This window comes from Chrysemys picta, chromosome 19 (genome assembly GCF_011386835.1).
Source record: "Chrysemys picta bellii isolate R12L10 chromosome 19, ASM1138683v2, whole genome shotgun sequence".
Classification (NCBI taxonomy): domain Eukaryota; kingdom Metazoa; phylum Chordata; order Testudines; family Emydidae; genus Chrysemys; species Chrysemys picta.
Window position 1 is genome coordinate 6902173 of NC_088809.1, and position 13566 is coordinate 6915738.

At 47.7% G+C, this 13566-nt stretch overlaps 1 protein-coding gene and 1 long non-coding RNA gene across 2 annotated transcripts in view; one reads left to right on the forward strand and one right to left on the reverse strand.

Annotated features, from left to right (window-relative positions):
- Positions 1-180: 180 nt before the first annotated feature.
- Positions 181-13547, reverse strand: LOC122174456 (uncharacterized). Its single transcript, XR_010593764.1, has 3 exons — positions 13336-13547; positions 5372-5580; positions 181-3627 (listed from the first exon to the last, which is right to left on the reverse strand). It is a non-coding gene; the product is annotated as an uncharacterized LOC122174456 (long non-coding RNA).
- MRM1 (mitochondrial rRNA methyltransferase 1) overlaps positions 13269-13566 on the forward strand; it is a 52197-nt gene continuing 51899 nt past the window's right edge. Inside the window, exon 1 of the mRNA XM_065572827.1 lies at positions 13269-13417. The gene's annotated coding sequence lies outside the window, so the exon portion shown is untranslated. The remainder of the gene's footprint in view (positions 13418-13566) is intronic.

Genomic DNA, 13566 nt, shown 5'->3' on the forward strand with positions numbered 1-13566 from the left:
GTTTTTATTAAAGATACAGATGTTCTTTCTGACCGTATCTGCCAATGCCTGTGTCCGAATATGGTGGAGGGAATATTCTCGGGTTACATGCCTAAGAATGGGTGACTCAGAAACTGGTATAAGAGCTGGTGGTGGTTTTGCGAGCCGTTAAGTGATGCAGCAGGCAGGCGGAGTTGCAGGAGAAAGACTTTTATTGAACATGCATAGAGACCAGTGTTTACACGCTGAGAGGCCACTGTTTGTCAGGTAGCACTGGGCCACCAACATACAATCCAGAGCCCCTGGTGTCACACCTAACTAGGTCCCTCCTGAAAGCTGTCCTTCTTCCTTCAGTCCCACTCTTCATTGTACAGGGGCAAAACGAACTATTTGTCTCAGTATTTTAAGTAAACATTTTCCAACAGAGTGGTTTTAAAACGATTGGGTCTGGGTCTCATCCCTTCCTTGGGTGAGTAATCCTTAATCAGGTGGGCCCCACGCCTGCAGTCAGGCCCCAGACGTTGACCTTGCACGTGTAGAGAGCCTTATTGAATTCAACAGGGGTCCACCAGAGCACAAGTTGCTACCCAAATGAATCCCACTGCAGGGTTTGTTGTCTGTGCTGTGGGTACTCTCACTAAAGCCAAGGTCTCAGATGAGTAAAGGCTGAAGGTTGGGCCCTTACTTTCATGGCAACCATTTGTGTAATTGCTTTAAAACATACAGGGGATGATCCAAAACCCACTGAAATCAATGTAAGGAGTCCCAATGACTCCAGTGGTCTCTCGATTGGCCTCATGGATGCTCATCTTTCAGAGGGAGATGTTTGCAAAAAGAGCATTCTGTTATCTCGTGAATAACCAGTTTAGGTTGGATTCTGCTACTCGTCCTCACATTGAGTAGTATCTTAATCTGCAAGTACTTCCACTGATTTCAGTGGGACTGTCGATGAGGTAAAGTACTAAACATCAGGGTGGCAGAATCTGACTCTGAATTGCATTTTTGAACTACTCAAGGAATGAGGTACCACCACCCTGGAAAACATAGACTTGCAGCTGAAACTAGCACTGTATCCTTGTAGGGAGTCTTTCGTTCGTTACTGGGGGGCAAACAATACAGAAGACTTTTTTTCCATCACGGCTATTTATTTATGAATCACCTTCCAATTTACCCAAGTGCAAAGGCACATTTAACAGCCAGTGTTTGCTGCCATCACAATAGAATTGTTTGCAACGACATACAGGTGGCTGGAAAAAAATTGTTAACTGAGTATTAACAAATGGTTGGGTGTCTTGTGAGCAGCCAGAAAGACCTTGTGAAATAGAAGGGCAGCGTTGCCAACTCTTGTGATTTTTATCACACATCTCCCATTATTTGCTATTTATCATGAAGCCCTAGCTCCAGGAGTCATGTGGGAATCTCAGCATTTATTAAAAAATAGTAAGTTGCTAGTCATCTGCAGAGAAAACCTTGGAAAGGTAATGTAAGTGCATCCTAAAGGTTCAAAAACCAGAAGGCAAATAAACAGAGTCCAGTGTTCCTTGACATTTTATGATTTTAACGCCAATCTCATGATTTTGGGGGCCTGAATCATGTTTTTTGAAAGTTTCAGGTTGACAATACTAGAAAGGACTAAAAGAAACTTGACTGGTTCTATTGAATCCTTCGTTATTTAAAAGATTGTCCCAACGTTGGAATACACGCTCGCAGGCCTTGAACCTCCAGGTTTGCAGGAAGGGCTCAGCTCTTTGCAGGAGCGGGGCCTAAGAGGATTACTTGTGTGAGCAAGTTGGGCAGGAAAAAACCCAAAAGGTCCAAAAGCTGGAGCTAACATTTATTATGGACATGATCCTGCAGCCACTGAAGTCAATGGGCCCAATTCACCTTTGCCCCGCACCCAGTTTAGTCATTTACACAAGTGCAAAGTGAACCTAAAAATACTTCCAAATCAGAATGGTAGCATTTTGCACTGGTGTCAAAGTGCAGGGTAATAGTGAATTGGAGCCAATGGGAGCAGATTTGGCTGATTCACTGCATCGTTTATGAGCTATTCCTATTTGTAATCCTAAGATTGCAAATACGATGCAGCTCAGTTGTAAACACTGAGGGTCATATCCCAGCCTCAGTAAAGTCAATCGTAGTTTTGCTGTTGATTTCAGTGGGTCAGGATTTCACCTTTACGATTTATATTTCCAGCTGGTTAGACATTGTTCGGACAGGCGCCACTGTCCACTGCATTTTACAGCCTGCCTGACTGCACAATGCCTAGCAGAAGGGAGTCACAGATCGCTCTGGAGTAACTGAAGTTCTAACACTTGCTTTTTAATATTTAAGGCGCTGCTTGGGCCTCGGAATGTACGTGTGCTTCGTGCCAGGCTGAGAGGCTCCTGAGTTCTTAGCATTCGGTTTTTTGCTGTTGGGTTTCTTGGGGTGGTATTGCTGGAAATGAGGAGTTCAAGAACAGCACTGGAAACCAGCAACACATCAGAGGAGCCTTCTAAGGCCCCAGTCCCACAGAGGGACCCTTCTGCCCACGCAGAGTCCCACTAACTTCACTGGGGTTCGGGGTGGACTGAAGAGACTGCCCGTGTGGGTCCCACAGTGGATCAGACCCCAGATAGATGGTGTGGGTCCAGGTGTGTGCGCGCAGACAGATATCTAAGGCCAAATTCTGCCAGCCTTAAACCAGTCTGTGGGCCAGGCAGTGGCGAGCCTCGGTGCAGCCATGAACACAGCCTCCATCTCAAGCCCTCTCTACAGGACCCAGCCACAATCACAGCCCTTATGCTCTCACAGTCAAGAGCTGCTCAGAGCCGGCACCCACAGGGGCTCAACTATAGGCAATGGAGTTACTCCAGAATTATACCAGCCTAGTTTGCCTGCATGCAGTGCAATGCGTCCTCCGCCCGGAGCTTCCCTGGGGGCTGAGATGGCTCCACAGAGCCCCTGGTTGTGTCTGTGGCTTAGTGGCACAATCTGACCTCAAAACCGGAACAAATCCGTTAGTTTAAAGGGATACAACTGAGAGCTAAATTTAGCCATCAGTCCCCTCCTTCGTGCGCCTGTTTTCCTGGCTGTGCTGCCTTAGGCTGCTAGGTACACCTGACCCCGCCCTGTAAAGTTGTGGGGGGAGGAAACGCTGCTGGATAAGGCAGCATTGTGCAGTCTCTTCATGTCGCCTATCCTGGAGACTCATCGGTGCTTTCTGGCAAATACAGCAGCCTGCCCCTTTCTTTTATGTTGTTTGTAACCTTGCCCGTGAAATACAACATTGACCTTTACCAAGCCATATACATTCCCCGTTGATAAAGGTCAATTGTCCAGCTAGCTTTGTTCTGCCCAGCTTCTTAAGTATTTTCCCTTTTTTTTCCGGCGGTGCTGATGCTAATTTTCCTGTCCCCGTTGTCAGCCGGTCGATGACATGGCTTTCCGTTTGATTCCACTCAGCATTTGGATGCTGTTGTTGTCTACCATCCTGGGGGGGGGAACCTCCGTGAAGCAGTGTCTGTGCGGGCTGGTTTCACGTTCTGCTGCACGTTGCCGGTGTCTACTTCACTTTGCAGAGGACAATGGGATCTGGGGGACAGAGTTCGTGGCCTTACAAGCCCTGAGGGAGGATCAGTTCTCTGCTCTCCAGCCAGGTAGAGACTAGGAAAAGAATCCAGGTTTAAAATGTTAGCTAATCTGTGTTTACATGCTAGTGTAGACAGGGGTCTACCCTCTTTTTTTTTTAAAAAAAAAGCATCAGTTGATCTTGTTCAAGCCTTGGAATTTAACTTGTTTTCCAACCTGACCTATATTCCTAGTCTGGCTTCTGACTGCCGCCGCCTCAGCACTCCTGCGGAACGCACCGCTCCTACTCTTGCCCTCCCTCCTGAGCAGGGTGGGCTCTGCTCTGTCTCACCGGCCTGAGCCTCAAGGCTCACGGCAGGTTCATGGGCGGAGTGGTGATCAGAGCACAGCAGCTGGGAAGCAGGAGAATGGGGATGGGCCCAGCACACACCTGCTCTGACCCCAGCCGGTGACATGTGATAATTAAGTGGTTAAAAAAATACCGGTGAGTTTTCCGTTTCATGTCTTGACAATGAAAACCTGATAATTGGATAGCGGGCGCTTGAGCTCCGCGTTAATGAGCTCAGAGGCACCGTGATGCACCATGGCCTTCATTGTTGTTAAGAATCATCTCTTTAACCTCGTAACTCCTAGAGGTATTGGAAACAAACCACTGTTACAGAAATGCTGCTGGTATATGACCCTTTCCTTGTGAGCTCTCTGGGTGTCCTGCTACTATACCTTTAAGGCTCCCGTGAAATCAAGGAAGGGTCAGCCCTTACATATTGCTGCCTGCTATTACATCCCGTTTCTTTTCCACTCAGACCTATGGTGCTCAGCGCTAGCTGGGGGATCAGCATTGGGCACAAAAGCCCCGGTGCCTAGGTAGTGCTGTGGACCTAAGGGACATGGAAACACTGAGGCAGATGGGCAATGGTTGGAGCAGGAGATTGGGAATCAGCACCTCTGCGTTCTACTCCGACCATTGCTACTGATGCTCTGTGTGCGCTCAGCCGAAGCCCTTCTGTGCATAAGTATCCCCACTTGGGAATAATATTAATACCCACTCCATGGTGCCCTGATTGTCTATAGGTTGGAACTGGGACCTTTGGTGTTGCTATGTCCTAATTTTTCTTTTTTTTTTTCTGGTGTGAGTTAAACCATGCAAACGGTTGTTGCTTTGCAGAGCAGTGCCCCTCGCAAAGCGTGCCTCTCTGCCAGATGAGTATCAAGCTCCATCAGCGGGGTAGACTGATGGATACCTCACGATGACAAGGCCCAAATGTGGGATGCAGTGGGGGAAGAGAGCCCCAAAACGAGCAGCTGCCCCTGCCTTAAAAAAAGAAGGCGGCTCTAAAGAAATGGTGTGTATTGTCTGTAATGGCAGCTACATGACCCGCTGTCAGGAATGTCAATTCTGGATTATGATGAAAGCGAGAGGCTACAATATTGGATGGGACCGAGACAAATTTGAGTTTAAACTGAGGGTCATCCCGCCTAATGAGGGGCAGTTAAGAGGCAACCGGAAGGTGCCAAGTTCAGACTGTCAAACCCAATCAGGGAGAAGACAGAACGTTCCTTTAACTGTGGTCAGCAAAGCAGAAGTCCCGGTTTTGAAAAATGCTTTGAGTTTGGCAGGCAGACAAAAGGCACTAGTGGAATCCAGTATATGGAGCACATCCTGCTCGGGCTAAAAGGGAAGGTAAAAACAAAGCCGCCTCTGAAAGATCATGGTAAATTAGGAGCCCAAAGAGTGTTCTTAGGTGGATTAGGTGGTGATGATATTTATCAGGGTTAGTTACAAGCAATAAATGCAAAGGTAATAAGGATTGCTCAATACCTCTTCCTTTGGGTTAGGGCTTGTTGGCACTCCAGTTGTGTCCAGTTGAGCATTGACAGGTTGTTCAGATCCACAACCTCTACCCAAATGCTACCGTGATAAGTATATCATAAAGCAATGTACAGGAGCTAGACGGGTATAGCGCATGTGTCTGCTCATTAAAATCCGCGGCAACACTATCATCCGTTTCAGTGGGCTCAGGATCAGGCCTGTAGACAGATGCACATAGACAGGGCACTGTCAGATTAAAAATCAGGTTTCAATGGACATTTTCTAGCTGTGTTACTAATGGCAGAGGGAGCGCTCTGTACCTGCTTTGATGTTGAGGAATGACTTTGGTGACTTGTTCTCTTCTGGGAAGCAAATTAGATGATTTTTTTCCCCTCTTAAGTAAATGGCATTTCTATTGGGAGGGGAGGAGACTGACTCTTCTGGAGCAAGGCTTTGATCTGTTTATAAACTCACGCAATGGCAGATGGATACTATCCTGATGGGCGCCTTATAAATGGGGCGGGTAATGTCTCATGAGCCCTGTTGTTGCCGTTGCAATGTGCAGCCTTGCTTCATTATTACATTGGAGTGAATCAGGAGTAATCCACTGAAGCCAAGTAGGTTACACCAATATGAAACTGATGTGAGACCTTGGGCCTGATTCTCAGTCACGCAAAAGTCCCTTTACACTTGACAGCACAAAGACACCTAAAAGTCTGTAGAAAACAGACTCTAGCTGGTGGAAAACTGCTGGCCCTGCCCAGTGGAGGAAGCTCATCAGGACATGGCCGAAATGCATTGTACTACAACACAGCAATTTCCTCTCTCACTTCCCAGGGTCTATTTATAAGGCTAGAAGGCTCAGGAGAGCAGAGGGCCAAATACTGCTGGAAAATGGAAGAGCTCCCAAAGGATCCCAGTCTCGCTGACCTGCTCTGTCCCCCCCCAATGCCTTTTTGGATCTGATCTCCAGGTACTCAGGCATAAGAGTAGAATCTGCCTCTGCACTTCTAAGTTTGATTTTATTTTTGTGGGCGCAAAGAATGTGTGTGTGTGTGTGTGTGTGTGTGAGAGAGAGAGAGAGAGAGAGAGACAGACAGAGAGAGAGAGAGATTTGCACAATAAATAAATAAAGCTGGAGAGGAACATATGGGCCTGCTTGCAAATGCCATCTGCCAGCAGCAGCCTGCAACTGCTCTAAATACCAGAGGGTAGGAAAGGCAAGTTGCTGTTGCATCTTTCTATTTCCTAAATGAACACAGTTTTAATGATTTACACCCACATACATAGAACTGCTTCCCACTGCCTCTGGTCTCCAATGCACGGCTGTAATTCAGCGATGGGTCTGAAATTAACTGTCTGCCTTAGCATCACAACAAGGAGCTAGAGCCAGGTTAATGCACGCTCTATAGAAATGAAAGATGAAGTAATCTATACGTTCCTGTATCTGTATATATCTTTTGTTTTTAAAGTGAGTTGCTAATGATGTAATGTCTTTTAATTGATACGGGATAATAGTTTGTACTGTTACCCTGTGTTTATCACATGGTGCAGGGCAGAAAGGACAACTGGATTCACCTCTCCTATGTAGCATGCTAGACTTTTATGGAGCTGGCTAAAAGAGGCAGATGTAACAAATACAGCCCACAAGGATGAGGCAGAAACCCCCTAGAAATGGTTTGATTTGAAATACACACACAGTAGGGACAATGTCGGTGTTTTTATGCTCAATGTTTGAGTAAGCTGAAAGTAGCGAATGTGTTCCCCAGATACGCACACTTCTGATCAGGAACAGCCAACCCTACAAAGGTTTGTGCTTGAAAAGGGCTAGCTTTTGGGGTCTAAATTAGCTGCTACCACTTTAGAAAGAGATCTTGGAGCCATTGTGGATAGTTCTCTGAAAACATCCACTCCATGTGCAGCGGCAGTCAAAAAAGCAAACAGAATGTTGGGAATCATTAAGAAAGGGAGAGAGAATAAGACAGAAAATACCATATTGCCTCTATATAAATCCATGGTACACCCACATCCTGAATACTGTGGTCGCCCCATCTCAAAAAAGATATATTGGAATTGAAAAAGGTTGAGAAAAGGGCAATAAAAATGATGCGGGGTATGGAATGGCTTCCATACGAGGAAAGATTAATAAGACTGGGGCTTTTCAGCTTGGAAAAGAGACGACTAAAGGGGGATATGATAGAGGTCTATAAAATCATGAGTGGTGTGGAGAAAGTAAATAAGGAAGTGTTATTTTACTCCTCCTCATAACACAAGAACTAGGGGCCTCCAAATGAAATTAATAGGCAGCAGATTTAAAACAAACAAAAGGAAGTATTTTTTCACACAATGCACAGTCAACCTGTGGAACGCCTTGCTAGAGGATGTTGTGAAGGCCAAGATTATAACAGGGTTCAAAAAGAACTAGATAAGTCCATTGAGCATAGGTCCATCAATGGCTATTAGGCAGGATTGGCAGGGATGGTGGCCCTAGCCTCTGTTTGCCAGAAGCTGGGAATGGGTGACAGAGGATGGATCACTTGATGATTCCCTGTTTTGTTCATTCCCTCTGGGGCACCTACTTAATGCCAGGAACGGCACTAGCTCTGGCTATTATTTGTTGCTTAGACAGCACTGCAGATGAGCACAGGGCTTTACTGTACTTTTCGCCGATGGAGAGGCTGACTTGGTGTTTAATCTTACAAACCCTTCCAGCTGTGTGCTGGGCTTCCTACATGGAGCAGTCCCATTGAAGTCACCGGGGATCTTGCAGTGGGGGTGGAATTAATAGACTCTAAGGCCAGACGGGCCCCTTATGATCATCTCATCTGGTCTGACATGCATAACACAGGCTGCAGACTCTCACCCAGGAATTCCTGCATCTAGGCCTGGTTCAAACTAAAGACCTGTTAGTGCTTTCCTTGAAACCAGTGGGTGTTTTGCCCACCATTAAACTCCTACTCTACAGAGCTTGAAGAGCCTTCAGGATAGAAAGTCCTAGATAAATGTAAGTTAGCACAACGGGCTCCTGGTCCATGACTGGGACTCCTTGGTGCTGTGGTAATACAAATAAGAAGAAATAACGGTACTGAACTGAAGTGAGTGGAGCTGCATTGCTGTGGGCCCAGTGGCTTTGAAGGCAGTCGCTTAAGAAAGGAGATTGTCTAAATAAACGTGGCTTGTACAGGGTTCACTGTACACATGCGGAGAGAGAACGCTGGCTCTGTTTAGGGGAGTCATGCGCAAGCTGCCTGTGTAAATCAGCAAAGCTCCATTGAAATCAATGGAGATAATGCCGATCTACACCAGCTGGGGGCTGGCCGAGGAAGCACAGCTGTGCAGGACTGAATGCCTCTGACCATACGCATCTCGGAGCCCAGAGCCAAGCAGTCTGAAGATAGCTCATGACACCTCCTGACGCTTGATGGCGAAAGCCAAAAAATTCATTATGATGTAGAAAAAAGTTTCATTATCGGTGCAGCCACTTCGCTATTTAATTGAGCCGAGGGGAAAAAATCTGATTGATTTCAAGGCGTGTTAAAGGTCTGTGCTCCCAAACAGGCACTTCCCATCCCAGCTGAAATTGCCCATAAGGGCTTTCTAAGGAGACAGAGCACTTATCCGTCCCTAATAATATTTTTATGTGGAGTAAAGAGAAGAGCTAAGTGGCAGGGTTCCAATTCCACCAGCCCGACAGTCAGCCTAACATGCTATTACATTACAGATTCCGATGCTGAGGCCAAGGAATTGTTTTCTTCTGTTCTGTTAACTTGCCATTGGTTCAATCACAACCCTACTCCACCGGGGTGGTGCACGTGTTGTCTCTGGGTCACAGGCAAAGTGTAACAGAAGTAGCACCTTCTACAACCACGTTGTGCAGTCATTCACACCTGCAGTTTTATCCATCTGCAGAGTTCTAGGGGTATGTCTTCACAGCACAGACAACCCTGCAGCTAGCCTATGCCAGCCAACTTGGGGTCACAGGGCTCAGGCTGTGGGGCTGTGTAAACTTCTGGACTCAGGCGGGAGCCTGGGCTCTGGGACAGTGCAGGGTGGGAAAGGGGAGTTAGGTGCCTAAATGCCTTTGATGATCTGGATCTAAGTACTTGGTGCAGAAGTGCAGCTTGCGAGCTGACGTGTGTACGTACGCCATCCAAGCTGCTGCTGTTCCTGAACACACATAATCAATGAAAGTACATTTGCCTTTCTGCACACTGCGGATAGTGTATTATTACAAAAACTAACACTCAGCTCTTTCCATGGTCAAAGTACTGTACAAACATGAGTTAATGCTCCAATATCCCAGAGAGGCAAGCAGTATCGTTCCCATAATACAGATGGAACAAATGAGACTCAGAGGGGTTAAAAGAGATGGCCAAGTCAGTCAGAGGCCGGGCCTGGATTAGAACTGGGTTTGTTCTTCTAGACGGTGTTGCCTCTCTTCACATCATCAAAGTCCTTTACAGGCATTAATTAAGCTTCACAACACCTAGGTAAATGGTATTATACTCATTTTACAGAGGGGTAAATTGAGTCCCATATCGTTGGCTAACTACTGGACATCAGTGTCTATGGTATGTCTACACTAGCACTTTTATTGGTATAACTTATGTCACCCCAGGGTGTAAAAAAACCACCCCCCTGAGTGACATAAGTTACACCGACAGGTGGGCTCTCACCAGCACTCCAAAGAAATAGCAAATGTAATAAAAATAACACAGGAAAACATGTCAGATGCCCCTGACTAGGAGCCATGAAGAAATGTGGCGAAATGGCCTCCTGTGGTGCCTTGGAATGCGGCATAAGCAATTGTGAAGAGTGCGTAGGCAGAACCATCAAGAAAACAGACCCCAGGGGACAGAATGGCTCCTTTCCAGGCCCTCAGCCCAGCTAGGTTATTTGTAATCCTTATATGCTGCAGCCTCAGCCTTAACTGCACTGAACATCATAAGTAATCTGGGGGGAGAAGGCAGCAGCAAAGATTGATTTGGTCTGTTCCTGTAGCAGAAATCCAGAGGGCGATGTCCCCAGGACACTGCAGTCAGCGTGCAAAGATTCCTTCTATTTCTAGAACCTCCTGTCCTGGAGGAGAAAACAAAGCGAGTCTGCAGCTCTGAACCTAGGATGTCTCTTTCTGTAGATCCTCCCAGTCTGTGTCTGGGCACCATAACGTCTCAGCAGTGCTGCGAGGACAGCTGCTCCACTGGCTGCGCAACAGAGGGCGTGTGGATGACTAGCAAAAATACAGACTTTGCTTCTGTTTTCAACAATGCAGCCCAGGGGGACTGTGACTGAGTGTTTGTAGGACAGCTCCTTCCATGAGCTCTCTGCCTATGTTGAGTCTAGTGCTCCATACCGAGCTCTGCTGCAAGGCCTTATTCAAATATCTTTGATTATTAGAGATAGGAGGAGAGTCACTTCCCCGCCCTCTCGTAATATTTAAACAACATGCCTTACAGGGAAAGGCAGACAGAGTACTCATTAGAAGGTGATTGTTACTGGGGGCGCAAGTGCGTCAGGCAGACCCTGGGCTCCTGTGGGAATGTTCTAATGAGACCATCATTAATTATAACGAGTTATTAACAACAGCAATCTAGAGCAAAACCCTTAACCTGTCTCCAGGCTCCTGCAGCTCATTGAAAGAAACACTTAACTCCCCTTCCCCCCCCTACATGTACACCCATCCCACTCCTCAATGCTCCACCTGATCTTTGGATGGAAGGTCCACGTAGAGTATTATTGTTGTAGAAGTATCCTGAGCACAAGGACTTGCTGGGTTGTGACTGTACATAACCAGCTGTCACTCTGCTTTCTCAGCGTCGGAAAGCAGGATGTGCATTGCTTTCGAGTGCCAGAGAACGCAAACTGGCAGGAGAGCAGGATGGCACATTGTGGGCACACACCTGCCATGTATCACAGACTTTGTGGGACAGCCTAGATTTTGTCCAATCAATCCCACATCCTGAAAGCTCAGCTTGTAGCACACTATCCAGTCCCTCTGATACTGTAACAGTTTTGTGACTCAAATGACACTAGGGGTAGATCTGCACTTGAAAGTTGTACTAATATAACTATGTCTGTTAGGGGTGTGATTTATCCTGGTATAACTGTGGTTTAGGTAGAGTTATACCATTATAAAGTTGCATTAGACTGGTATAGTTATTCCCCTTCCTGTATGAAAATAGCTATACCAGTATAAAGGTCCTTTCTACTGAATCCACGGGAGGAAGGTTCCACTGCTTTGCCTACACAGGTTTATTAACGGGTACAACTTTCTATTGTAGATGAGGTCTCTGTCACCAAATTGTATCAGTATGTGATGCCACCGCCTTCTGATGTCATGACACAGCCTCACCTGATCATGTAACATACTAGCTTGTATCAGGACACGGCAAATCCGGAGATCTGAAAAGTGGCAACCTTAGTCCATCATCACTGTGCTTTTAGCAGCAGTCCACGCCCAAGCCACGAGCTGGCATTTTAAAACTGTTGCAGCTTTTTCTTTGAGGAGCTGAGACATTTGGTCTTTAGCAGAAGAAGCTGCATTTTTAAATGTGCATTTTCAAGCACAAGACTGAGCCAGATTTCACTGAAGCCAATGGAATTACACCTGGGATGAATTTGGCTCTGTAAGATTTGTTTATACTGTCAGCCTTGTCAAGCATCTCTTTACCCTAACTGGATTTTAACATTGTTTATCAGGAGGTTTTCTGTGTATTGGTAGAAGCCAAGCTCCCTCTGCTGGCAACCAAGGAATCAAACATCTTTAGCAACTTGGCCCATTCTCTCCCATGCCTGAGGTTCACTTGACAGTGGGGGAAATATTAAGTTGTCAAACTAGGACAGATAAAGAGCTGGTCCCTGTTTTGGGGAATTTCTGAAGACATGCATCACTTTATAGAGAAGGGCAGTAATAATTGCGAAGAAGTTACTTTTTCCAAGAAAATATCAGCAAAGCTGGAGACCTGGATACCCCTCCCAGCTCTGCTGAGTGACCTTGGCAAGTCACTTCACCTCTCTGTGCCTCTGTCTCCCCTTTAGCTGCCTTGTCTATTTAGAATGGAAGCTCTTTGGGGCAGAGACTGTCTCAGAGCAGCTAGCGCAAGGGGGCTCTGATTGCCGTTGGGGTCTCAAAGTGCTACTGTAATACAAACTAATCCATACAATAAAGGATAGAAAATCATCATCATAAATGATGTCTTTACAAAATAAGCTTCTCTCTCAGGCTGTGGAATCATTTTGTGTGCAACTAAAGCCACAGGAGGTGGGTTGGAGTCAAAAGCTTGTGCTCATCCTGAGATTGTGTGGTGGTGGTGGTGGTGGTAAATTTTCTTGAGTGGGGCAAGCAGGCAAATTTGCAGGTGCCAGGCAAGGTCTCTCCTCTCAGTGCACGCTGCCAAGGCGGTGTTTTCACTTTGATATTCCGGCCGTGGGTCGTGAGCATCTGCCAGAGTCCGCATGATTATTCCCAGCCTCCGGGCACAGCTGCCGGGCAGGGGTGGGCCCTAGGGTGACCAGATGTCCCCATTTTATAGGGACAGTCCTGATATTTGGGGCTTTGTCTTATATAGGTGCCAATTACCCTCCCTCCCCTGTCCCGATTTTTCACCCTTGCTATCTGGTCACCCTAGCGGGCCCACAGACGCCCTGATGGGGATGTGGCACTCCTTTGGGATATGGCTATCTGCAGGGAATGGTGCTCTCTTGGGCACAGAGCACATGCCGGCCGGTCCACTCCAGGGCACAGGCAGGGTCACCCCACCATGGGAGATCCTTGGGGGCATGCACTGGCGCTCTCGGGCTGCGCCAGCCCATTGCAGGGCATGCAGGATGGATTGGTCCCCCGGGGCAACCTCTGCAGCACGGGTGCCCCCTGCCCAGCTGCTCCTAAAGACCAGCTAGAGCCTGAGTGACCCCAGCCGCCCACGCCACCAGGCCGCCCCCCGCGAGCACGCTCCGCACCGGCCAACGCCTACCAGCAGGTGGCGCTGCAGCGCAGGGCGCCCCGCTGTCCTCTCCTCTCGATGGTGGCACGCGGACCCGGAAGTGGAGTGTGAGGTAGGGGAGTGTGTGGGGGCGCCCAGGGGAGGCGGCGGAGGCTGGGGCGGGGGGGGGGCGGTTGCTGAGTTCTCAGGCCCCCCCACCGGGCTGCTGCCGAGGGGGGTCACCGCTGGGGGACGTGGGGGGGGGGGGGTCGGGGTCACCCC